This window comes from Equus przewalskii, chromosome 25, assembly GCF_037783145.1.
Source record: "Equus przewalskii isolate Varuska chromosome 25, EquPr2, whole genome shotgun sequence".
NCBI classification, from domain to species: Eukaryota; Metazoa; Chordata; class Mammalia; order Perissodactyla; family Equidae; genus Equus; species Equus przewalskii.
The window spans coordinates 8,068,595-8,092,971 of record NC_091855.1 but is presented as its reverse complement, the minus strand read 5'-3'; positions in this window follow the sequence as shown (position 1 = coordinate 8,092,971).

The following is a 24,377-nucleotide window of genomic DNA, read 5'->3' as shown; positions in this document are numbered from 1 at the left end:
GTTTTGACCGCGGCTGGTCTGGGAATCGAATTGTTTTGCATTTCCATGGCACATGAAGTTTCATGACAGAATGCTCCTGTGGCGGGCTCATGCCTCAGCTCCCTGGGGCATGTGGGAGGAAAAGGTCTCTTGCTGCTCAGCCTTCCGACATATGCTCCTGTCTCTCCCAGCATGCTCCATGGCCCTACACTGATACCCAGGCATCCAGGCTGCAGTGTCAGGCTGTCACTATTCCTGACTCCCTGTACAAAGGAAGCTAATGTTTCAAGAACAGCCACTTATTATAAAAACACTTTTACCAGTATTTTAATATACAGGGTGAGTCTATTGAATTAGCCTTAAAAATCTGAATCCAGGAACACCTAAGCAAATGATTTGAAATACTTTTGTTGTTTTCTTTCCTTTTAAAAAAAATTCCAAAATGGAAATAGCTATTTGTTACTATCCTACTTTAAACCCTGACTTTCTATTCCTCTGAAAATCAAATGCAAAAACCACTGACATGATCTATAGGGCCAGGCTTGCCCTGCTCCTTGCCTTATCAGAATTTCCTCCTTCCCCCAAGCTGTAGCCACTCTACTTTCAGCTTCTTGAATTCATCATGCCTCAGGATCTTTGCATACGCTATTCTTGGCACCTGGAATAATCTCCTCTTCCCCTCCCCCTTTCAGATTTCAGCTTTAATATTATTACTTCAGGGACGCCTCCCCAGACCCCAGCTTCGGTCAAGTCCCTCTTGACTTCATAATCCCCTAGACTTCTCTATTGAGCCTATTGTCACTGGAAGCAATTAATTATTAGTGTAATTATTTATCCAATGTCTTATTCCCTTCTAGATTGTAGAACGCATGCTTATTACAAAACAAGTTACACAAAGTGCAGAAAAATACAAAGAAGAAAATTAAAATAATCTATAACTCTACATCCCAGGCATAAGAACTATTAGCACTTTGGGTATTTCCTTACGGCCTTTTTAAAAACAAATGTATGTGGCATATAGATAAATATCACCTGCTAGAAACCGGATCCCATGGCCATTTAGAACAGTCCTCCTGACATACACCTGGCTCCTGGTGTTCAAACCGACGTCAGTGGGGGAGAGCTGTGAGCGGAGATGCCACCATTCACAGTCCCCTAGGCTGGTGAGGGATTAAAATCCAGCTCCTGGCAGCAAGTTCTGGCATCTTCCTATCGTGCTCCACTGTCACGCCAGGAGTGTTTATTTAGGCTCTTTTAGTAAAGTAACAATTTCTTAAGTATTTGGAAATATGTCAACTCACTTCTTAATTTTCGTTGCTGTTGTTAATACTCTTTCCCTAATTCATATTATACAGGACATTTTTCAGAATTGTGGTACCAGATTGTCAATTCTAGCTCTTTTATACAGGGAGAAGTCTGAAAATAGACTGGGAACAACTGATAACCTCCATTCCCAGATAACGATGTGATTCTTTGCCCCAAGTGCCTAACACAGTTTGTCACATAGAAGCCGTTTCTGTCCATGGGCTGTCCACAGAGCAGGTACTGCCATTACGTCCATTTTATACATGAGGAGATACGGCTTGGAGAGGGCACGGAACCTGCCCGCGGCCACACAGCTGGTCACGGCTGAGTCAGTGTTAAAACCTGAGCCAGCCTGATCCAAAGCCCAGGCTCTGAGCCACTAGACCACACTGCCCACAGGGGCTCCCTGCAGCTTCCACCGAGGGGACCAGGAACAGGAGTGGACTGCACAGAGCCTTGAGAACCCCCGAGCTTGCATATCAATTTTGTGTGTCTACACAGATTTTGTATTTTTTTTTCTGGGGAGAAGTTCTTTCTAATTAATCAGATTTGCTTGGAACAAGAAAAATAAAGATTCATCTGGATTAGCAATTATGTTAATATTTGTTGATTGGTTACCAAACACTGTTTGAAGCTCTTTACGTGTGTTAAATCCTTTAATCCTTGCAATAAGCCTATGTGATAGGTATTGTTATCTCCATTCTACAGTCAAAGAAACTGAGACAGAGAGGTTGTTACTGGCCCAAGGTCACACAGCTGACAGGTGTGGAGGGATCTCACCAGGCAATCTGCTCGAGTCTGCATTCTTATTTCACTACAGTGAACAAATGGCGCTCTTTGCACATCTCTCCATGCTAATGTGCATTTGCCTCCCCTTAACCCGGGATGTAGCTCCCTGTTAATGTATGCAACCCATATAGTAGTTTTTCCTTCTTCCCCCTAAAAGCTATTAATAAATTAAATCGATGGCGGGTCTTAGAACGGAGGACATCCTAGAAGAGAAGACATTAGCAACTCTCCTCAGCTGGATTAATCGTATTATCGATTCACACCTTTTAAAAACTATTTTAACAAGATTGTAGTCCCTCTGGCATGAAATTTTGACAAATTTTTAATGGAGGCAGGGTTCTGAGTTAGAGAGGGTCCTTTTGATGGAGGCAGGGACAGAGAACTGACTGGAAGTGAGAGGAAACCCCAATGCAAATCACTGTATGTACGGGGAGCAGCCCTTGCATCCGCCTTCCCTGTAACGCGTGCGTGTGTGGACACACACTTCTATTATACACGCAGACTGATACACATTTGATTGTATATATTGATTAACATGAATGCAGTTTGAATCATCTGATACTTTCTCTACATCTTTTGAGATAATGAGACACAACCTAAATTGTTCCCAAATGGCTTTCAGGAATTACTGCATTTGAGGACTAAACACACTTCACAGTTTTTCCCTTTACAGATGGAAAAATAGAGGTAAGAGATTCAGGCTACTTGTTCAGGGGATTTAATATAAAGCTAAGAAGAAAGTTATGACTTTATTCTCCCTGCTGAGGAATTACCATTTTCCTGATTAAGTGACATTGAGACCAAAGACTGAAATAACAGAGTCTAAAAGATGAGAATGGAATCCACCCCAGGGTCCAGATGAGGTGAGAGACAAAACAGGAAGCGTGTGCTCTTCCAGCACGAGGCCTTGGCCGGCACCCACACAGCCTCCAAGGTTTAGGCTGAGTGGGTGTGAGAGAGAGGCCTGGAAAATTCACCCCAGGCTGGCTTTCGAGAGAGGAATTTCTTGTACCTTTTTTCTCTGAATGTTCGAATCCTGGCAGGCTCCTACTTTCAGGCCCATTAAAATTCAGGAAGGAAAAAGATTGAACTAGTTTTCAAAGAGGAAAAAAAGACAACAAACACACCCACTCTGCAAAAATAAAATCCCAGCCCAAAAAAGCCTTTATGAAAATGTTTTTGAGCTTTAAAAACCCGACGGGGGTTGGAATGCTGCTGGGGCACAGGCCCCGGGGTGACTGTTCTCTGTGGCCTTCCCACTGGCCCCCGTGCGTGCTTGTGCCACCCTTACGTGATCCTGGGACAGAAACTGCCCTGTTCTCTCCCTGAGAAGGAAGAGAACCCACTCCTCTCGATGGGCTGGGTCCCACTGTGCGTTACTGTGGCTGAGGTGGAGTGCGGGAAAAATGTGTTCTAATTCACTGCCTCAAAGTAAGAGCCTCTCACTCTGGAAGTTTCCTTTCCAACCACCCTGCAATGCAATCAACAGTTCCAGCCAAATCCTTGGCTCAGTCTCAGATTTCGGTTATAGAAACGGTTCTAACCAAACAGACTCCTTCCAATTCAGAACAGGGCAAAATAGCCATTTACACAAACTGCTATGTAACCAGAGCCCACGACTCAAGTTATGAGACTCTGCTCCCGAGAGCAGGTGCTCAGGTGAGCAGTGGCGGCAGCTGCCAGAGCTTTGCTCTCACCGACCAAGGCAGGGCCTCGTCTAGGCAGCCGACAGCCTCCTGAGGGGTCAGCCCTTCCTGAGTCTCTCGGTTGGAGAGCCCCGTCTCATGGTGCACTTTATCCCCATGCAGATTCTTGTTCTTCATGGAAAACGGAGGTAGCCATATTTATATTACGGGTGAAACGGTGAATTTTATCTCCTGGCAGTATGAAGTTTTCTGATGACAAAAGCCATATATATTCAGAGTAAAAACATTTGAAAAATAAGAAAATTAAATTCACCTGTAATTCTACTACCCAGAGCTAGTTACTTCTAACACTTTATGTATATCCTTCCAGTCTTTTTTCTAGGCATATCATATACATACATACACATATAATGTATATACATATACACATATTAAAGATGTGCATTCACATAATATTTAAATAAATAACATATTGTGATTATACTGGGCGTTTTGTTTTGAAATCTACTTTTTTACTCAACAATGTCGACATCATCATCACGTTGATCTCATCTTCACTCTCATTTTCTTTTTTCTTTTTTTTTTGGTGAGGAAGATTGTCCCTGAGCTAACATCTATGCCAATCTTCCTCTATTTTGTATGTGGGATGCCGCCACAGCATGGCTTGATGAGTTGTGTGTAGGTCCACACCGGGGATCTGAACCTGTGAACCCTGAGCCACCTAAGTGGAGCGCACAAACCTAACCACTACACCATTGGGCCAGCCCCTTTCACTCTTATTTTTCTCTTCCTTACCTCAGATATCCCTGCAGTACGCCTGTGAGGTTGGTATCACCATCCTCGTGCAGCATCTGAGATTCAGGACTCTGAAGTCGGTGATGTTAGGCACTGTCTTATTTCTCAGTGCTATTAAACACCTTCTCTAAGGCAGGTTTTTTGTGGCTGTTTCTAGTACATCATATTTAACCCACCCCTATTTCAGACTGTCTAGATAATTTCCATTTGGGGGGACATTATAAATAATTCTGTGAGGAACGTTCTTTTGTATGGATATTTATACTATGATTCCCATAGCATAAATGCCTAGCAATGGGATTTCTGGATCAAGGATATGCCAGTTTTGATGGTTTTTTATTATATACTGCCAAATTGCTTTCCAGAAAGGTGAAGTGAATTTACACTCCTACCAGCTACTGCCCAACACTCTAAACAGTGTCATTTTACATTTTTTTAACGATTTAAAATGAATGAAAAAAATCTTTGTCAAACTGCTTTCCTTAGGAAAATAAAATACGTGTAGAAGATGTTTGACGATCTGCCTATTCTCTCATTTATTACTATAAAATCTCTGGAAAAAAGTCTTGGGAGGACTAAAATACAACTATGAGTGGCCACTAGACTGATGGGGTGGATTCACCTTCGACCCCAAAATATAAACCCTCAACTTGTTTTTCCCTCTGCATTTCCCCCCACCCTGCCGACTCCAGCTACAGCTTCTGATTGCCAACCCTCCAAGGCTCGGGGGAAGAGGCGGCCTCTAAGGACATAGCAGAAGGGAAGTTGCTGGATGGGGAGAAAAGGGGCTCAGGTTCTGTGCTGTCATCAAAAAGCTCCTATAAACAGAGAGCAACACGTGAAGCCCTTGCTGTTAATATGCTGTCTAGACTTGAAAAGACTGCTTTTCTCTCTGTCTTCTAAGCTTCAACTTTTGACCTTGTTTCTGTCCTTGTGTCTGTACTGGACTCAAGCATTTCTTCATCCTAGAGGTTCAATAGTTAAATTACTTGTCACCCAAGCTACTGCAGCAACAGGGCGCAGACATGATCTTAGCCACTTATTTACTGTGAAATGAAAGAAAAATTTGACAACACCTGACCCGTGAGGCAGAGAATGCAGGGAGCCCCCCCTTCTCTTGATTTAAGGGTAAAATGACACTCTGCAGAAATTGGAGCAGGCAATCCCTTTGTTGGTTGTGGATGGAATCCTGGAAGGTATTTGAAGGAGCATTAAGAAGGGTTTGTGAGTGCCATACTTAGGGGTAGAAACGAGTTGCTAGCAAACTTATTGCAAGTCCTTATTTTTGAATATGTTCTACTCAGGGATGTTTCTTCTTCCCTTCGCATTACCTGGTTCTCAGTGCCCTCATGCTAAGATCTGGCTACTCAGGTCCCTCTCCAGGACATAAGGCTTATTAAGCACTTCTATGTGCCAGGCATTCCTGTGCACTAACCTAAAAACGTTGCATTTAATCCTCGCAACTGCACCTTGTGAGCAGGCCCTCTTATTCCTGCCATTCCTGCTGCACAGCCGAGCAGCTGGAGCAGGAAGAAGCTGTGGAACTTGAAGACCACAGAGCGCAGCCAGCAGTCTGACCTTAGAGACACGTGATTCACCACTATTCTATACTGCCAGTCGGTCTAGATTTTTTTTGTTCTACATTTTACTTCTCTGTCATCAAAAAATCTCTTGTCCTCTCATTCTATCTGGGCCTTGCTGAGGTGGCTAAATTAATCTGATAAACAAATGTAGTCTGCTAAGGGTTAATGATGGACTGACACATTACACATCTCAGTTCACTAGAACTTTCACTGTCAAAAGACTGGCAGTGGCAGCCAAGGACATCCGAGAAAGAGGTTGGTGGGGACAGGAGGTGGTAGGGTGTGGTGGGTGGAACATTCTTGGGTAGGGGAGCCTCTCCCATTACCAGCCAATAGCTCACTCAGCTTACGGGACAAGACAAGCTCTGCATGTAAGATTTAGGCCTTTATCAGGAATGACCAAAAACTCAGATGTTTGCCTTCATGATTACGAGAATTCAGAACTTTCAGATTCTCAGAAGAACTCAAAAGCTTTAGAGATGACCATTGTCTGCCAACCACTGCCAATCACCATGCTGTATGGGAACCACATAATTCCATGGTCTATCCACAACATCCCGTTTTCTAGCACATTTTTGTGATTAAGGAGAGCAAAATGAGTATGACACAGTTGCCCCACACAAATCTATCTGTCACCCTAGCCTGGTATAAACCAATTGAAATATCAAAAACCCACATCAAGTTGTCACATCCTTTTCATTTGACTGACCCACAACATCCCACAAATACTTTCCTCTCCTGACTCTCTTTGGGGCCAGGGTAGTTTGTGGAAGAGAAAAGATGACTTGCTAAAGGGTGTGGCCAAGGAATAATATAATCTTTGGCTTGAAGATGTATATTTTGGTCTCAGACAAATGTATTTAAAAGATTTTAATGAGTCATGAAGGTAGTGCTGACACTTAGAATAATATTTTTCACAGTCTTTAGGATGAATAACTAACACAGTGCCTGGCTCAGAGTGGAAGCCAATAAATGCTTGTTGGTTAAAAGAGCAAGTGAGTACTGAGAACTTAACATGGAATAATTCACCTACAGTCAAGTCTGTGCCGTAACAGAGGTGAGCTTTTAGCAGGGTCCTGAAGGGGCTGCCAGACTTTGGTAAATGATTTTCGCTTTGTCAGTCCATTCTATAAGCCATTTCGCTTCGCCTGGATATTTTGCTTCTCATTAAAAACATTCCCACTCCTGAGATTATATTTATTTCTTTCAAGAACACTTATATATTTTCATGAGAGTAGATTGTTTTGCCTTGTTTATTTTTATAAGCTGATGGAAAAAAGAGTAAACTTTTCGTGTTATTGCTGCAGTGACAGAGCAGATGGTATCTGCTCACGGGCAGACAGAGCTCTCTCTCCCAGAACTTCAACTTGAGAGCTTATGAATGTACCCTATGCTCCTTGCCCTGTGCGCCCTTCCCAGGGGACAGAGAGGGAGTTCTGTGCTCCAGTGGCTTCATATCACATCAACTCTGGCATCGGGAGCTGCCCAGCTTTCGGCCATCCAATCCAGGCTACAAAGTGTTTAGCAAGCTGCTCCGCTGGGGCCTCATGGTGTCCTCTCCACTTGGCAGGTGGCAATTCTGAGGTCCCAAGAGGCAAAAATGAATTTCCCAAGCCTACAGTGTGGGTCAGTGGTAAAACAGAAATAGGTTCAAAGATTTTTATTTCCCAACAGGAAGTTCCAGAGCTAGAACTACAAAACACACATGCAATTACAAGTCTGCCTTTTTTTCCCCCAAATACTGACCATCCTGTGAGCCACACATTCTTTTTCAGGACTCAGATCAAAACAAGATCCAATGAAAAGCCACAGAAATTTAATGGCGAGAGCATTTTCCTGGTGCATTAGAGCACTGTGGTGTTCACCCTCATAAAAGCTGATTTTGATGCAGAGGGGTTGCTATAAAAACATGATTAACATGACGGTGAACGCCCAGTAATCTGGTAAGTGTATGAACTGCTTCTGAGAATGTGTGAGTCCTGTTGGGAGGTGAGCTCCCGCTGAGAAAGTCTGATTTCAGAGCCTCCGCTCAGAGGAACAGTCTTAGCACAAGGATTGGTGCTCCTAATGGCCCTGCCAATTTACCAAACACAGAGTAAGAAACACTGTAGGCCCCTGGGAGTGTGGCTGCACCGAGGGACTGGCTTCCAGAGAGCAGAGCATGAAAAGCGTGGGCAAGTACTTCCTATTGGAGAGATGTGGCCATCACCAGCTTGGCCAGGTGATCAAGGTCAACATCAACAATAATGAGTCATGTTGCCAGCATGTCCCTGCTGATGTGATGTGATGAGAAGAGCAGTAGACCTCTGCGATCTTCCTCCAAGTCTATCGTGAGAAAAACATGAAACACATCAGACAAACCCCAATTGAGGAACAGTCCAGAAAATACCCAACCCAGCACCCCTCAAAACTGTCAAAGTCTTCAAAAACAAGCAAAATCTGTAAAACTGTCATAGCCAAGAGGAGCCAAAGAAGACAGAACGACTAATGCAGTGTCCTGGATGGGGCCCTGGACCAGAAAAAGGACATTAGTGGAACAACTGGTGAAAGATGAATAAAGTGTGGAATTTAGTTACTAGTCATGTGCCAATGTTCGTTTCCTAGTCTTGACAAATGTATCCTAGCACTGTAGCATAACACCAACAGGGGAAAGTGGACGACAGTAGAGGAGAACTCTGCATGTTGTCTTTGCAATGCCCCTGTCAATCTAAAATTAAAAGCTTATTAGGCCAGCCCTGGTGGCCTAGTGGTTAAGCTTGGCGTACGTACTCCCCTTCAGGTGCCCGGGTTCAGCACCCGGGCACAGACCTACACCACCCATCTGTGGCCATGCTGTGACAGTGGCCCACATACAAAATAGAGGAAGACTGGCAACAGAATGCTAGCTCAGGATAAATCTTCCTCAGGAAAATAATTAATCAATTAATTTAATTAAAAGTTTATTTAAAAAAACAGGTGGAAAAGTGAAAATAAAAAGAAACACTGAAAAGACATATAAGAAACTAATAAAAGTAATTACACACAGGGCGTGGGGATGGGTTCACAGGGTCAGAGGTGGGAGTGAGACCTCTCCCCATATTTTTTTTATATCTTTTTGAGTCATGAACCATGTGAACGTATTACCTGCATTGAAAAAAAAACACACTAGGTCTCCAGCCTGCTTAAATATTTGAATGAGAACAAAGACAAAGATTCAGCTTATTAGGCAAAATGTTAATTTTAAAAAAATGTAGCTAGTGTGCTAAATGAGGGCCAGACATGTGGGCATAAGGTTGCTGGTTGCCAAAGCCCGCCCCCGCCAGGCGCTGTTTTGCGGCTGCTGTCTGGACGGCTGGACTGTGAGTGTGAAGTTTTGAAAAAGCAATTTGGCTGTGAGGGGCCTCCGGAGGGTTAGCTCTTTTGCAACCCTCTGGCCCACCCTCTCCGGGTGCCGACTTTCTGTGACTGTTTCTGACGAGCTGCGCCTCTCCTCCGCTCTGTGTGGAGACACTGTGTCAGAGAGGAAGGGGAGCACTGTGTATTACACATCTGAGTCCTAATAAATAAATTCAGAGGCAGATATCGTGCTATCTAATGGAGTGTGGGAAAAGAGCAATAAAGATCAGCAGCAGTCTTCCCAGGAAGCCGGGGAGGAGGGCAAGAGTTGGAGAGGAGCTGAACTTGTGCCAAATGGTGGGAGCCAAAGACGAAGTTGTAGGCTGCAGGCAGTGGAAATTGTGCTAAGCTCATCTCGGCTGGGGTCTCAAAGGCAAACACTTCTAGGCTGTCTAAAGGCTAACGAAATGGGTTGTAGGGAAACACTGCCACTTCATTTTAAACCTAAACCAAAACCCAAACCTTTAATCTGCACACCCCTTCTTGTCCCTTTGATGTCAGCCATTTTACGGGGCTTGATGGTGGAAGGTGTCTGCGGTCTGAAGGCTGAATCCATCTTTCCTTTCTGGGTAAGGTCTCCCCCAGTGCTGTAGGATTCCTTCTGCTTCCACCTGGATCCCTTCCTGGGCTGCAACTGTTTAAGTGGGTGAGACTACATGACCTCTAGGGTCTCTTCCACTTCTAAAATCCTATGAAATATCTTTGTTTCAGGGGAATTGGAGTTCAGAGCTTAAATGCCCTGGGATGATCTGACAAGACCAGGAGTTGGGCTGGTTGATGCAAAATAAAAAATGAAAGCCCATGGCTCTTTTTTAAAAGTTAAAGAAAAAAAGGGTGTCCTGACAGGCTGAAAATATCTCCCAGGTTTCCCAGGTCTCCTAAACGTTATGGGTGTGAAACTGGCCACTGGGAATGAAAAGTGGAAACAGGAATAGATCAATTAGCTGAAGCTTTGAGGTTCAAATTTCATGAACTCCTGAGAGCGCTTTGGTCTTCCAAGAAGACAGAATATATGCAAGAAGCTGAAAGCTTTTTGTCCATGCCGAGTTTATTTTCTCAAACACTGCTTATCCATTGTAAAACTAGCAGTCTTTGCTGAAAGACCATCTCGTGAAACATTTGAGGTAGAAGTGGAATATTTCATGCAATCGTATTTCCCCATGAGGAAGCCCGTCCAAAGCTCAAATGATTCACACACAGAAAAGTTCACGGAGCTGCTCATGTCTGAACTCAAAATTCTCAGGAGACACATTAGCTTGTTTGATAAGACAGAAAGAACAGTGTTTTTGTGCAAGTATTTAATACAGGAAATATGAGTCTAGTCTGTATCTTTCCAAGTCCATGTGTATGAGAGAGTTTTGAAGTAAAATGGTGCTTATTGTCTTAAAAACATAGTTAAAAGAGATACACTGAGGACACTACCAATGAAAATGCTTCTCTGATCTGTAGCGAGCTGAATAAATATCAAAACACACACAATCTAATAACAACAAAACTCAAGCAAGACTCTGAGCGACAGAGAATGGTTTCAAAGATATTTCACTGTCAAATCTTTTCCAATTGTCCTGCAGACACAGTTTCGTAATTAAAACACATCACACGTCAAATTGTGCAGCAAACAGCAGTGCCAATGCGGAGGCTCAGAACCAGTCTGACAACTTTTCTGAGATTAGAAAAAGGGAAAATATCGCTTTACGGAACTATTTTTCAGAAATCCACAGGAGCACCCCGCGGAGACCAGGGCGAGGCCGGCGGCGCTGGCGCTGAGCAGGGCCCCTCTGCCTCCCGGACTCCAGCCCGGAGGTCTCTGGGCTAACGATGACGTCACACCGGAAGGCAACCTCTCTGGGCCATTTGGGTCGTAAATATTCTCCCAGGCTGCCTTTTAGCAAAATAGGCACCTGAAACCCTTTCTCCCATCAGGTGGATGTTTTAGAAAATGATCCGACAAGACTGCAGCAAGAAGGAAGAGGAGAGGAGTCTGGAGTGCCTGGCTTAGCGGAAGGATGCTACCCTCCTGAAGGGCAAGAAGCTAAGAAGCTGCTGCAAAGGCAGCTGCGCGCCGGTATTGACGCTCCTGATGGGACCTCAGACGCCGTTCCTCCGCTGGAGAGTCAGTGTAGGGGAATGTGGGCGGCGGCAGCGCGGGTCTCAGAGGCGTGCCGCCCTGCTCTGCCTCCGTTCCCCTCACAGCAAAGATGAGGAGCAAAGGAGAGAAAAGAATGTGGGGGAGGCACGTGAGGGCAGTGAGATGTGCGGAAATTTTCCTGAGCAGAAGATGTGGGCAAATAGAGATTTTAAAAAATAATAAACATTTTAAAAGGAGAGCTAATCATGGCAATATCTGACATCCAAACACAATCCTAATGATTTTGTCTAAGCTTGTGACCAATAGTAACTGAAAATCCCTGGAGCAGTAAGCATCCCAAAAGTCAAGTTCCAGAAAATAACTGTCTCTGGTCCGTTGGGGACCTGGCAGTTGAGTTTTTCTCCTCCTCGGTAACTGGCTGGTTTTCCAACCGCTGCCGTCGCGCAACCACCTTCTCTTTGCCTCTGTCCTATTTTCCTTCATTTCCTTTCAACTAATCTGAAATCCTCACCTTTGTCCTAAATTTGAAGCTCAAGATTCGTTTAAAAAAAAAAAATGACCTGCCACTGAGCATGTAATTTTTATAAATGTCTGCCCAACACTAACAGCACCAAGTAATAAGATTCAAATCCCCAAAGCCACATTATTCTGCCAAGCCCTCGCTTTCCCCCAGACTTACCAGAAGGTGGATGTCTGCCAGGGAAATACAATAAAATGTGAGAACAGGAATAAATAAAAATAAAATTCTATATCTCTGCCTGCTTAGTTTCCCTTTTTTATTTGAATCGTTTTCCTTCTCTCCTTTTCTCATATTATTTATTTTTATCTACCCTTGTTTTTGCCCCCTGCATTGATGATATTAATATATCTACCCTTTCCTTATGAATTTTCCAGACAAGCGGGTTGCCTGCACCTTTTGAACAATTTCCTCTCTTGCCTGTTCTGATTATATCTTCTGTGTGGAGTCAGTCCCTCCAAGTGGAGCTCTTCTTTGTCTTTTGTGTCTGTGCCATGATTCCATCTCTTGGTTCCCCTGTGGTCGGCTTTTGCAAATCTTAGCTAGCTTTTCACTGTCACAGCATCTCCTTCTGGTGGCTGTTTGTAAGGCCTCCCCCATTCGCTGTTGCATTCTTGAGAAATCTCTTGAATCCTCAAATGCTCTGTCCCCCCTAACTGGCATGAGAGATGATTTGGGGCTTCCTTTTCCTTTACCCCATCTAATAAGCTTCACTTATTGCTTTTTCCTCCCTGTTTAGCCCACCAGCTCTATCTCTGTCTGGGGTGATCAAAAGAGTTTCCCTCTGGGTGTATACCTCCTCGCAGGACTCTGCCACGTGACAAGGAGGTGTCCTTGGAGGGAGACCATCAGGAGCATTCCACTGGAATAACCATTTTGGGGTGGGGCACATGCAGCAGGAAGTTGGAGTTTGCTGTTGGAGTAACTTGGTTTGGATGGTGGGGCCCCAGGACTTCTCTTTTCCAGGGATTCTCTGGGACCATGGCAGCATCTCTCCTTATTAACCACTGAGCTAAGAAAATACAGATCCCCCGCACCAATGCATTCCTTATTCCCTTAGTGAGAAGAATATACTCTGAGCCCTCCCAAGGAACACAGTGAGGTGGCAGATTCTTAAGTCTGACATAGTAAATCTGTTCTAATATTACCCTCCTGAACCTTCTGACTCCTTTCTCAATACTATGACAAAGCAGCTCTGACATTTCTACCTCACTTCTCATAAGCCGTTTTTATGTGGGCCCTAAACAATAATAATGACAAATATGACTTAAAAAGACGCTTTATTATAAAGTTGAAAAATACGACACAATTCTCTAAATTATAACAGGGGAAATTATAGCATCTCAAATGTTCATTTTGTATGTTTCTATTTTTTATTTAATGATGAGGAATGATTCTTTTGAATAAGATCAAGTAATACAACTAGTAGAATAATAAAGCTCTGAGATATAGAACTGATCCAGACAATGACAGCATTTTAAGCATTCAGCTTCTGGCTTACGGGGTGGTGGTCCCTATAGGCAGCAATTTCCCTCCTTATGCTACAGGCTAACTCCTCACCTAGATAAGAGTCACAGGAAGCTGGGGTTAAGGAGAAATCATGGACCAATAAAAACAAAGATGATCAAGGTTTTCAGATGGAGCCTTACAGAAGCTTACCAGCTCGCCTCAGCGGGAGGAAGTGATGTAACGAGCATCCTGGCTTCTGCATCCTGGAACATCAATAACACTATGGTTGCCCTGCAATGTTTGGGACATTTATACTAAAATATTGTTATTTATCTGAAATTCAAACTTACCTGGGCATCCTGTATTTTATCTGGCAGCCCTAATAGTGCACAACCATCACAGGGCATACTTCATTCCTATGGGGTCCAAGGACAGCTATCCATCTGCTAATGATAACCTATAACACACCTATGAGAGATTCAAATTCCTTCTCAGCTCCAAAGCCAAGGGGGCTTATGAAGTCCAATTTCAGGTCATTTCCAGACTCAGTTTGGCCTGTTTACTTCAGGGACACTGATTAAGTCATATATTACAAGGAAGCCTCCCATTGCCCCTAATTCGAAACAGCTGAGCCAGCTTCTCCTGCCAGTCAAGCCTCCTGGTGGAAGCCTCTGGAGGGGACTGTGCCTGGGAGGACGGGGGGAGGGCAATGGGGGCAGGTTTAATACGGAGCGAGGACATGTCTTAATGCTCTTGTGGAAATGCTCCTTATGGAGCGTCAGGTTACAGAGCCCGGTTAGGTGGGCGGGGGGGGGGGGGGGGGGGGGAGGAACGGAGTGCAGGGGGCACTGGAGAAACCGCTGCAACATTTGAGGATCAAAGAATCTAGCCTGTCAAGTGCTATGATATTTTTTGAATGAGGAAACAAGCTCACATTTTCCCCCTGAGGGCTTAGCGACAAAAGCCAAGGTTCAACTAAAATTTTTTAAGACTCTTTTTTTTTTAAGCCGCAAACTATGTTATGCTTCCTCTCTAGCCTTTTTCCCCTTGAAACTGCGGGGAGAGGGGTGGGCAGGAGAACACTTTCTTTTGAGGCTATACTGATAACTGGTTAGGTAAATTTGGCCATTTTGGAATGTACAAAAACATTCATTTGGTGCCCATAAAAGTGGTGAATGTGTTCATTTACTCACCAAAGCTTACCATTCCATCAGTGAGGGAGGATGTTTTACCTAAATCTACAAGGCGATGAGGGGCTGGCTATGGGCGTGCACGTAGCTCAGCTGTGCTTCCTGTCCTCTGTTTGTTTTTCTTTCCCTGTGTACCTGCACAGGGTTGAAGAAGAGAGCATGGGGTTAAAGGATGAGGCAAGAGGGAGGAAGAGGCCAAGAGGATGGGAAGATGATTGTGATGAGTATTTTCCTTCCCTTTAACAAATATTTCAAGTTTTGCCTGTTTGGAGAGAAGCCAGCTTGTTTTAACTTCATTTTCCAGTGGGTGATGCTTCCATGAATTTGATTGAACTAGAGAACAAGAACGAGAGAGAGTCAAGGTAAGCGTGCTGTGCACTGAAGCATCCCGGTTGAGAGCAGTTCTGCGTTCATGTCTGTTGACCATAAACATAACGTTAGCTATGCCAAGAAATAAACAGAAGATAAAATCAAAACTCAGTCTTCATATGGCTCCAAGGCAGGCCCTATATTTGCCTTAGCATGCGGTTTACAATATCTGTTCTAGCCTGATAGAGGTTTGGAAACTTATAAAACAAGGGTTCTTTTAAAAAGCAGAAGAGGAGCTTTTGAAGAGCAGAGGCTGCTTGTCAAAAATCCTAGCTGAGATTTGAGTCAGCTCTGTGAATCCGGAGTGCACATCTGTGGATCACATACAACAGCAATGTTTTCATTCGATTAAACGCCAGAGTAACCTTCCCAGGCCTGGCCACAAGCCTTCCCCATATCCATCAAGAAGATTCTAGTGGAATTCCCATTAGTTAGCGGCAAGAGAAAAGGTGATGATGTTCCTGCTGTGGTTGAGGTGAGATTATGCAGAGGTCAGGAGGACACGTGGAAGCAGTAAGTGGAGAAGTCTGGACTAAGGAGACGCTAGATTGCTTCTCTAAGTGCTGATGGGAACTCAAAAGATGAACTCAGCACCAATCCACACTCTACACTGTAAGATCCTTTTTTTGTTTGTTTAAACTGAGGTACAGTGGTCCAGCTCACTTTTAGTAAAGGGCACAAACCTTAAGTGCTCAGCTCGATGAATTTTTACAGATGTGTATGCCCATTTAGCCACTCCCAGATTAAGGGTCTGGAGTTCCCGAAAGAAGCAGCCCTGACCACAGCATTCCATGTGCAAGAGTTTCATACTTTTAAATGTCAGAATAACCTTCTTTCCTGGCCTGGCCCCAAGTCTTTCCCATGGAGAAACAGCCATATTAAGCTAAATATGATTTTTAAAATTACCTTAATTGTGTAACACAAGGCTACACAAAACAACCAAAAGCTTTCACTTTTGCCATTGAGCCCAGTCCAAACCATCCATGTGACAACATCTCAAGAACCAGTCCTTCAGCATCCCAGCTTCTTTTAAGTCTAGAAAGCAATGAAGGCTTTCCATGTGAGGATGTAAGCAAGAATCATGAGCCTGGAGAAGTAGAGGTGGAATTTGCGAGGCTCTCGATCCTTCACTAGGTCTACAAGTGTCTCCTTCCATCTGTCCACCACTGCTTCTTATTGCTCAGTAACCCTTGATTTTTCTGAAACTTTTTTTATCCCCAGACTTTTTGCCAATCTGATAACACAAAGTGCCCAGGATCTAGATTACAAAATAAATGTGGAGAGAAATGACCCAGAAATGCTTCAAACCCTGAACCACACGTTATTGGCCAGTAGAGTGCGTGAAATCTGCCAAGAACTTTGTGCCATGACCTTGGACGGAGTGGACTTTGTAGTCCCAGAGGCCCTGGTGATTCTCCTGGATGCCTCTTAAAATCTGTACCAATTCTGAGAAGCAGTCTCCATTCTGAGACTGGCACAAAGGTCTTCTGTGTCACACGAAATTGAACACAGTTTGAGGAACAGGATCTGAATTTAGAAATGTCTCCCAAAGCTTTATTGCTAAATGGAAAGTGGAACATACCTGAAGCAGAATTGTACTTTTATTAAAAAATGGCAAGCCCTACAAGAGAGAGGCAAACCTCAGGATAAAAGCTTCAATAGATCAAACAACTAAACAACAAGCACTTATTAAATACCTTTAGTTCATAAATATGTGTATTTAACAGATCTTTATGAATATTTATTGAGCATCTGTATTAGTCAGGATTCTCCAGAGAAACAGGACCAATAGGGTATATTTATATGTAGAGAGAGATTTATTTTAAAGATTTGGCTCATGCAATTGTGGGGATAAATCTGAAATCTATAGGGCAAGCTGGTGGCTTAGAAATTTAGGAAAGAGCTGATATTGAATTTGAGTTTTAAATCCACAGGGCAAGGCAGCAGACTGCAAATTCAGGCAGGGTTTCTATGTTGCATTCTTCAGGCAGAATTCCTCCTTCTTTGGGAAACCTCAGTTTTTGCTCTTAAGGCCTCCAACTGATTGATAAGGCTCACTCATATTATGGAGGGTAATCTGTGTCATTAAAGTCTACTGATTGTAAATGTTAATCACATCTTAAAAATACCTTCACACAATATCTAGACTGGTGTTGGACTAATTGACTTATCACCATAGCCATGCAAAGTTGACATATAAAATTAATTATCACAGCATCTAAATGTCCAAACACTGTACTAGGGACCATGGATGACATTCATGGAAGATAAGACACAAAGACTGATAATAAATAATCCTCTTTCAAGGAGCTTATAACCTAGTAATATAGAGAAGATACAAATGCCTTCCCTCCTCTTTCCAGAAATATGGTCAACTAGATTATCTGAAAAGCCCTTCTGATGAAGTATTAAACAATGATTTTAAGTGATTTGCTGAACTAAAGAAAAGCAATAAATCTGCGGAGGCCAAAAATGCACTGATAGCAGGAACTCTAGGAGGTTATACATCAAACTCTGGTGACCTTGGCCTTTTATTAGAATGACTGCTCAGGACATAAGATAGAAGATAAAGCCCCTCAGGACCCAGCCAAGTGAAGAATCAAATAGAAGAGCTTCACTTAAAGGTGGGACCCAATGAGCCATGTCTCTGAGTTAGCGTAGACTAGAAAAAGTGACTGTGCAGAGGGGGATATCGAGGAAACTTGGTGCTGGATAGAGTCAATCTTCATAGGGTTTATGACCTGAATTCATACTATCTCTGTGGGCTAAAAACAGATAAAAAGAGAATTTATAAACTGGAAAAGGCATTTGAAGAAATTATCTAGAAGTTAGCCCAGAGACACAAAAAGATAGAAAATATGTAAAAGTGGCTAAGAATTATGGATAAATTGAGAAAGTCTAGCATAAGTCTAATAGTAGTTCCAATTATTTCCAGAATTACTGAAAAATCTCAAACCTGATATTCAGGAAGCCAGTGAATCCTAATTAAGATAAATAACTAGAAAAACATTAGATACATCATGATGATGCAGAGGAACAACAAAGACATAAAGAAAGTTGTAAAAACATCTGGAGAGAAAGGAGAGAACAAATATAAAGGAGCAAGTAGTGCTCAGCAGTAAAATGAAAGGCAAAAGACAGTGGAGTAATATTTACAATCTGTAGAAAAAATAAGCCAATCTAAAATTTTATGCCCAGAAAAACTATCAAGAACAAGTATGAAATAAAGACACTTTCAGGCAAACAAAATGGAGAGTTTAATACAAAAGAATTCTCATTCAAGGAGGAAGCTAAAGGATATAAATTCCATCCAAAAATAAGGCAAGTAAGAGAGAAAATCAAGTAACAGAGGAGACAAGACAAAGAGGAGTTACAAAATAAGGTGATGGAAATAAATGTAAATACGTTGGTAATCAAAATAAATGTAAGAAGGAAATCCAGGTATATACTGTTGCAGAGGTTCATAACACACAGAAAGATTTAAACTAAATAGATAGAAAGCCATCTATCAGCCATACAAACCGAAAGACAGTTGGTATGTCTGTTTAACCATCCCACCAAATAAGAAGAAAAAAAAGAATTGCTAGTGGTAAATAGGGTCACTGTAAAATGATAAAAGATTGGATACATTAAAAAGGTATCACAATTCTAAACTGATATGCATTTAATATAGAAAACAAAAATTAAGAAGACAAATGCAGGAAAGTATAGCATAAATTTTTAAGTGACAAGTGTTGTAGAAGAATGAGCAAAATACTATGTTAATTCAGAGAAGAAAGGGATAATGGTTAATAAAGTTGGGAATGTATGGTAGAACGGGAGTATGAAGGGTGCTGAAAGTCAGAGAAATGTGGACTCAGCATGAAAGGAAATTGGTAACCACCTATACTCCTAAACAAGAAAGTGACATGATGCAAGCGTTTCTTAGGAAGAAAAGCAGAAAACCTGGCTATTGTGTACAAGCTGAACTGGATGGGAGAGGTCAACACCAGGTGTAGGCAAAGAGAGAGGTCATAATATCTTGGATTGGGGGGCAGAGGACACGAGAAGGAGGGGTAAATCCAAAAGACATTTTCATGGACAAAAATCAAGAGAAAACGCAGTCGCAGGGCCATTTGGTGGGTTATTTGTTTAGGAAGTGACTGTGGGAAATATGCTCCCCAAAGATAACCATGTGAAAAGACACCTGGATCCTAGCTGATTCCTAGAGGACTCATCTCTACTAGCCTCAGAAAGTAAGGCCAATGCCCTCAATTTTTGTGGGTAACAAGCCACTATAGAGGCCCTGTGAAGATGATTTCAAAACATTGGTTGAAGGAAGCACCAGGGGAAGACTTTGTGGTTCTAGAACTGTTTAAAAACCATCCTAAGTTTGTTTGCTGTAATCACAGTGCAGGCAGGGCACGGTCAAGCCAGACCCAGAGTCGCGGATTGCCTATGGAAACGGACTTCTGGATATACTTCTTGAAATTATTTTTCCAGGCTGAAACTGTTACGACTGCGGTCTAAGGAACGGAACATTTGGCCTTGGTAGCTCATCAGCTCATGCATCAGCTGGGTGCAAAGCAGTTTCTGAGGAGACTGCGCCCGGCCCACCGGTGCTCCCTGGTCCACCTCTAACCGCAGGTATGTGGCTGCTGATTCACACCTACATCTTTCTTTGATTTCTCAGTTTTTACAAAATGTCGTTAAACCTAATCTCAGAAATCTGTCTACTAAGGCACATAGGTCTATATTCAACTGGAAATAGGGAGTAACTGCAATTGAGAGAGAATAGAGAAGAAAAATCAAGTGCATTGGGAGTTAATGTTTAGCAAGCTTTCAGTTGCAAGTAACAAGGAGGGTTGCTTGAAGGAGGACATCTACTATTTTTCAAGCAGTACCCTGTGAGGTATTCTAAAACAAAATCCCACCTCAGATGAAGCAAAGGCAGCTGAGAACTGGCGACTTGGCCCACAATGTATCCAGTCCCCAAAAGGTGGATTTTCCGAATTGTGTTTCTGACAAGATGCCATAAGCCTCTATGAAGGATCACTATTTTAAAAATAGTGATGAGATTTGTTGTTTCATTCTCCTAAAAATTGTGAGGATGTTACTTTTAAAATCATACAGTGGCCTCTTTCCTCCAGGGTAAAACTCCTTGACGAAATTCCCGTCCCAGCCTAGTGTCAAAAGTAGTTGCACTTCTGAAGTTGGTATTTATTTTCTGACACCAAATTGCGTACTTGACTAATTTTCCTTTCATGTTATACGTGGCCCCTTTCGGGAGATGTGTTGGTTAGAGGACACTTTGCAGCCCCAATCCTGGTCTTCTTTCTTGTGTTCCTCCCCCATTTTTTCCCTTTTTTTCTTAGATATTTATGGAATCTTGTTGTATTTTATATACCCTTAGTTTGCTTTAAATTCTATGTGGAAAAAATTTGGTATAAATAATTATTTATTTATTAACAATTGCTTATTTACTTATTTTGAACTAAAATGGTTTGAGATATATTAGAATTGTCCATGTCCCCATTGTGCTGGGGGTCAGGACAATGCACCTTCTGTGAGATTTTGCCTAAAAGTCACTCCCTTTCTTAGCTTCTTCCCCTTTCTGCTCTGCTGCTCCCGCTCAGGAGCATCCTTAATCAATCACTGGCAGACAAATCTTTGTCTCGGGATGGGCCCCTTCACACAATCTCCCTCACCATCTACCTTCAAATGACCACTGAGTCCCACTGATTCTGCCTCCTAAATGTCTTTGGAGCTTGTCCTCTTCTTTCCTTCCCCACCATCCCCCACCCTGGCCCTAGGTCACATCCACCATCTCATTTCCACTGGACTACTAAAACAGCCTACTGGATTCTGGAATTATTCTTCTATATGAATCCTTTCTCCACATGGTAGCCAAGAGAGATCTCCCCCAAATAAAAATCTGATCATATCATTTCTTTGCTTAGAATTCTTCAAGGATGTCCCGTTGGCCTTAAGATGAAGTCTAAACCTTTAAATGGGCTTACCAGACCCTGCAAGATCAGGACCCTTCAGGCTCTTTCTTCCTTCCCACTCCTCACCTACTCCTTCTGTCTCCAGCCTAGCAAACTTCTTCCTCTCCCCTAACTTTGGGCATGGGCTGTTCACTCCTCCCAAACACTCTCTCTCTCTTCCCCGCTCGAATCATCTGGGCATTTGTTTGAAGAATCCATTTGTTCACAAATATCTCTTGAGGCCCTGCCAGGTACTGGGCATTGAGATTGGTTCAGAGGAGCGCAGCAGCCAACCGGACACTCGGAAGGTTTAGGCACAAAGGCCACTTTCCCAGAGGCCCCCTCTCGGTCCACCAACACTCAGTTGGTGACTCACTGGGCTGCTGTGAGCTCCCACAGCACCTGTAACTACCACCGTGTTCTGTACTAACTGCCTGTCTAATGTGCCTTTAAGCTGTGTTGTCTCTGAACTGCAGGCTCCCTGAGAGCAGAGCCTGGGTCTGTCTTGTTTCCTGCGTTAGCCCCAGATCACAGCATGGTAGCTCGCTTTAGTAGGCGCTCCATAAATAGTTGCTAAGTGAGTTAGTTTTTCCCATCGTTGTATTACAAAGATGATGGCTCATGTGGTCCTTTTTGCTCCAGCCACGTTTGCTGTAGACTCAGGTGTGGTAAGAAGCAGAACAGCCTCACCTGCACCCCCTTCTTAAACCATCCTTTCAGACAGTTTGGGTTCAGGAACAACCCAAAATGCCCTTGGCCAGAAGATATTTTTCACCCACCAATTTTCATAACCCTGTTTGTTTGAGAGGAAATTTGATCCAGATGTTTCAGATTCATTTACATTAAACTCATCACCACGTGACACTATAAGAGCTTTTGATGGCCACAAAGTCCTTTTTCACAAACCAGGCAGTTGCCTTCTGCCAGCTATAAATGAGTGCAAGACCCCTATTCTTTGCACTTGGGTCCAAATTTAGCAAGGATTGGGAGAGTGTGAAGTTTGGCAACTGTACATTCTCCCCTCCCTGCTGAGGCATGGATGGGATTTTATAGACTTTGGAATGTAGATTTCCTAATGATTCAGATGAATGTCACAATGTGATGGTTTAATCCACCAAAAGGACAATGAAACAAGACTCCTCCTTGTCTTTGTGACTTCTTCTGTCTATTTTAAAAAGAAGTGAGAGAGAGAGAGAGAGAGAGAATAGAAGGTAAAGAAGGAGTTTTAGAAGAGTAGACAATTAAACACACACATGTGCGCACACAAATACACACACATCCAAAATTCTTAACAACCTAACGATTCACTAACAGCGCCAGGGAATTTAAATGTGTTAGTCCCTTGGCAGGCAAAGAGCCAAGGCCCCCTCCCCTCTTCCCTCTCCTTGAGCTTTTCTCTACCCACCCCTCTCGCTGACATAAGGGTAGGTTTTGGCACAGAAAGATGACTCCTCATTCCATTGAATTAACCCAACACTGCAAAACTAACTCAAAGTGATCTGTAAGGATATTTTATGGCTCACAAGTGTTCATACCAGGGTGGTTCTCTGAAACAACTGGGAAATGTCAGCACAGCGAGTTGCTCCCTCCTCTGCTCATGGAGCACTTGACTCTCTTTGCTCTTAACATGTTGTAATGTATCTGTTTAAAAGGCTGTTCATACCAAAAGACTGGTAAGATCCAAGGACAGGAACTGTATCTCATTTATTCTTGTATACTCGGGACTCAGCACAGCATCTGGCACATAGCAGTTGCTCATGAAATGTCTGATGAATGAATAAACGAATGAACATGCACCTCTACATTAACCAGAGCTTCCAGATCACTGTGCCACCACATAGATATAGATAGATAGACTGAAATACAGAGAGAGGTAGACAGACATAGACATAGGATGAAGAGGGAATATGGAAAAGAAAGAAAATCTATTTCCTGAAAATCGTGTGAGTGGAACTAGAGAATTTGAAATAACTAAGCAAGTAGCAGCAAATGTAGATTTGAGCATGCCTATACATTACTTCTTCATTTGACTTTCTGTTTCCATTTTTATAGGCTTTTTAGGGAGGCAGATTCCTGAAAACTGACACATCTCAGCCTTCCAATGATGCCATAGTCACAACCTCTTTGCAACAGGCAAATCTGTGTCTTCAACACTATTGAGAAACACTCCACAAATCCTTCAGTGAGCCAGGACACTTATGCCCTTGCTTAGATCCAAAGCTAATGACATCTGTTTATAAAGGGGAAAAAGAGATCATAATTTTTTAAGTCATGTTTTTCCATGTGCGATTGGATTTTCTATGTCAGCCTGAAAGCCACATGCTTGCTAGACCACAACAGTGCAGAAGCGTGAGCCCCTGTCTGAGAAGAAGGAAAGGATGAGGTCACCCCAGCAGTTAAGGACTGAAGGGATTACAAGATTTGAAGTGGGATTTGGAATAATCTCTGGTGCTGTGAATACTGGGGCTGTGAGCTGTCTCTTCACCTGGGCAGAGCCCCTCGCTCTCACCCCTCCAGTTACCGATGCTGTGTTATAGTAACTGCTCTCTTGGCTAAGACTGTGACAGGTTATCTTTTGTCGTTTTTTCCACTCCAAGTTTCAAGGGCTTTTTCTGTGGATCTTATTTTTTTCCCTACTTTTCTTCAAATCTTTTTGACAAGGTTTCAGATGGTGAGCAATCTTAAGTGGGGAGGGGTATTAAATGAATGGTGCATTTGGCAACCTGGAGCTACAATGGAGAAGCAATTAAGGAGGAGAGGAGGGGCCGCCATCATCTGGGGATCACTTCAAGCCTCGAAAGCCTGCACAGCTGTGTTTGCCTTACTTACTTGTGCGAGACTGCAAACTAACAAGACTAATATTGAGATTATTTCACCAAAATGGAACATATTTATGGAGCATCTATTATGTGTGAAGCATCCTCCTGGACGTTGTATAAAATTGTAACAATTAGTAGACCTTTCTTGACAGGGCACTTTCAATCCAGCAAAATCTTTGCAAAACATGTGGTGGTCTTGTGCTCCGTCAACTTAACGAAGCTGGAATTACCTTTCTCAGAATTTCCTTCCCTGTTTGGTTCTGGGGCAGGATGGCAAAGGAGAAATTTGTGGATGTGAAGGCGCCTCCATGTTTGTGCTCTGAAGGTTGGCGCAGGGTGCCAGGTGCTGTGGCACTGCTCACACTGTTGCTGATCTGCTGGCTCACCTGGCAGAGTGAGGGGCAACACCTTGACCCACAACTCCTCTAGCTCCTCCTTCTCCAAGTCCTGGGCCACATCCAGCACCACTCCATGGCCAAAGGCACCAGCTTCCCCTGCAGGGCAAC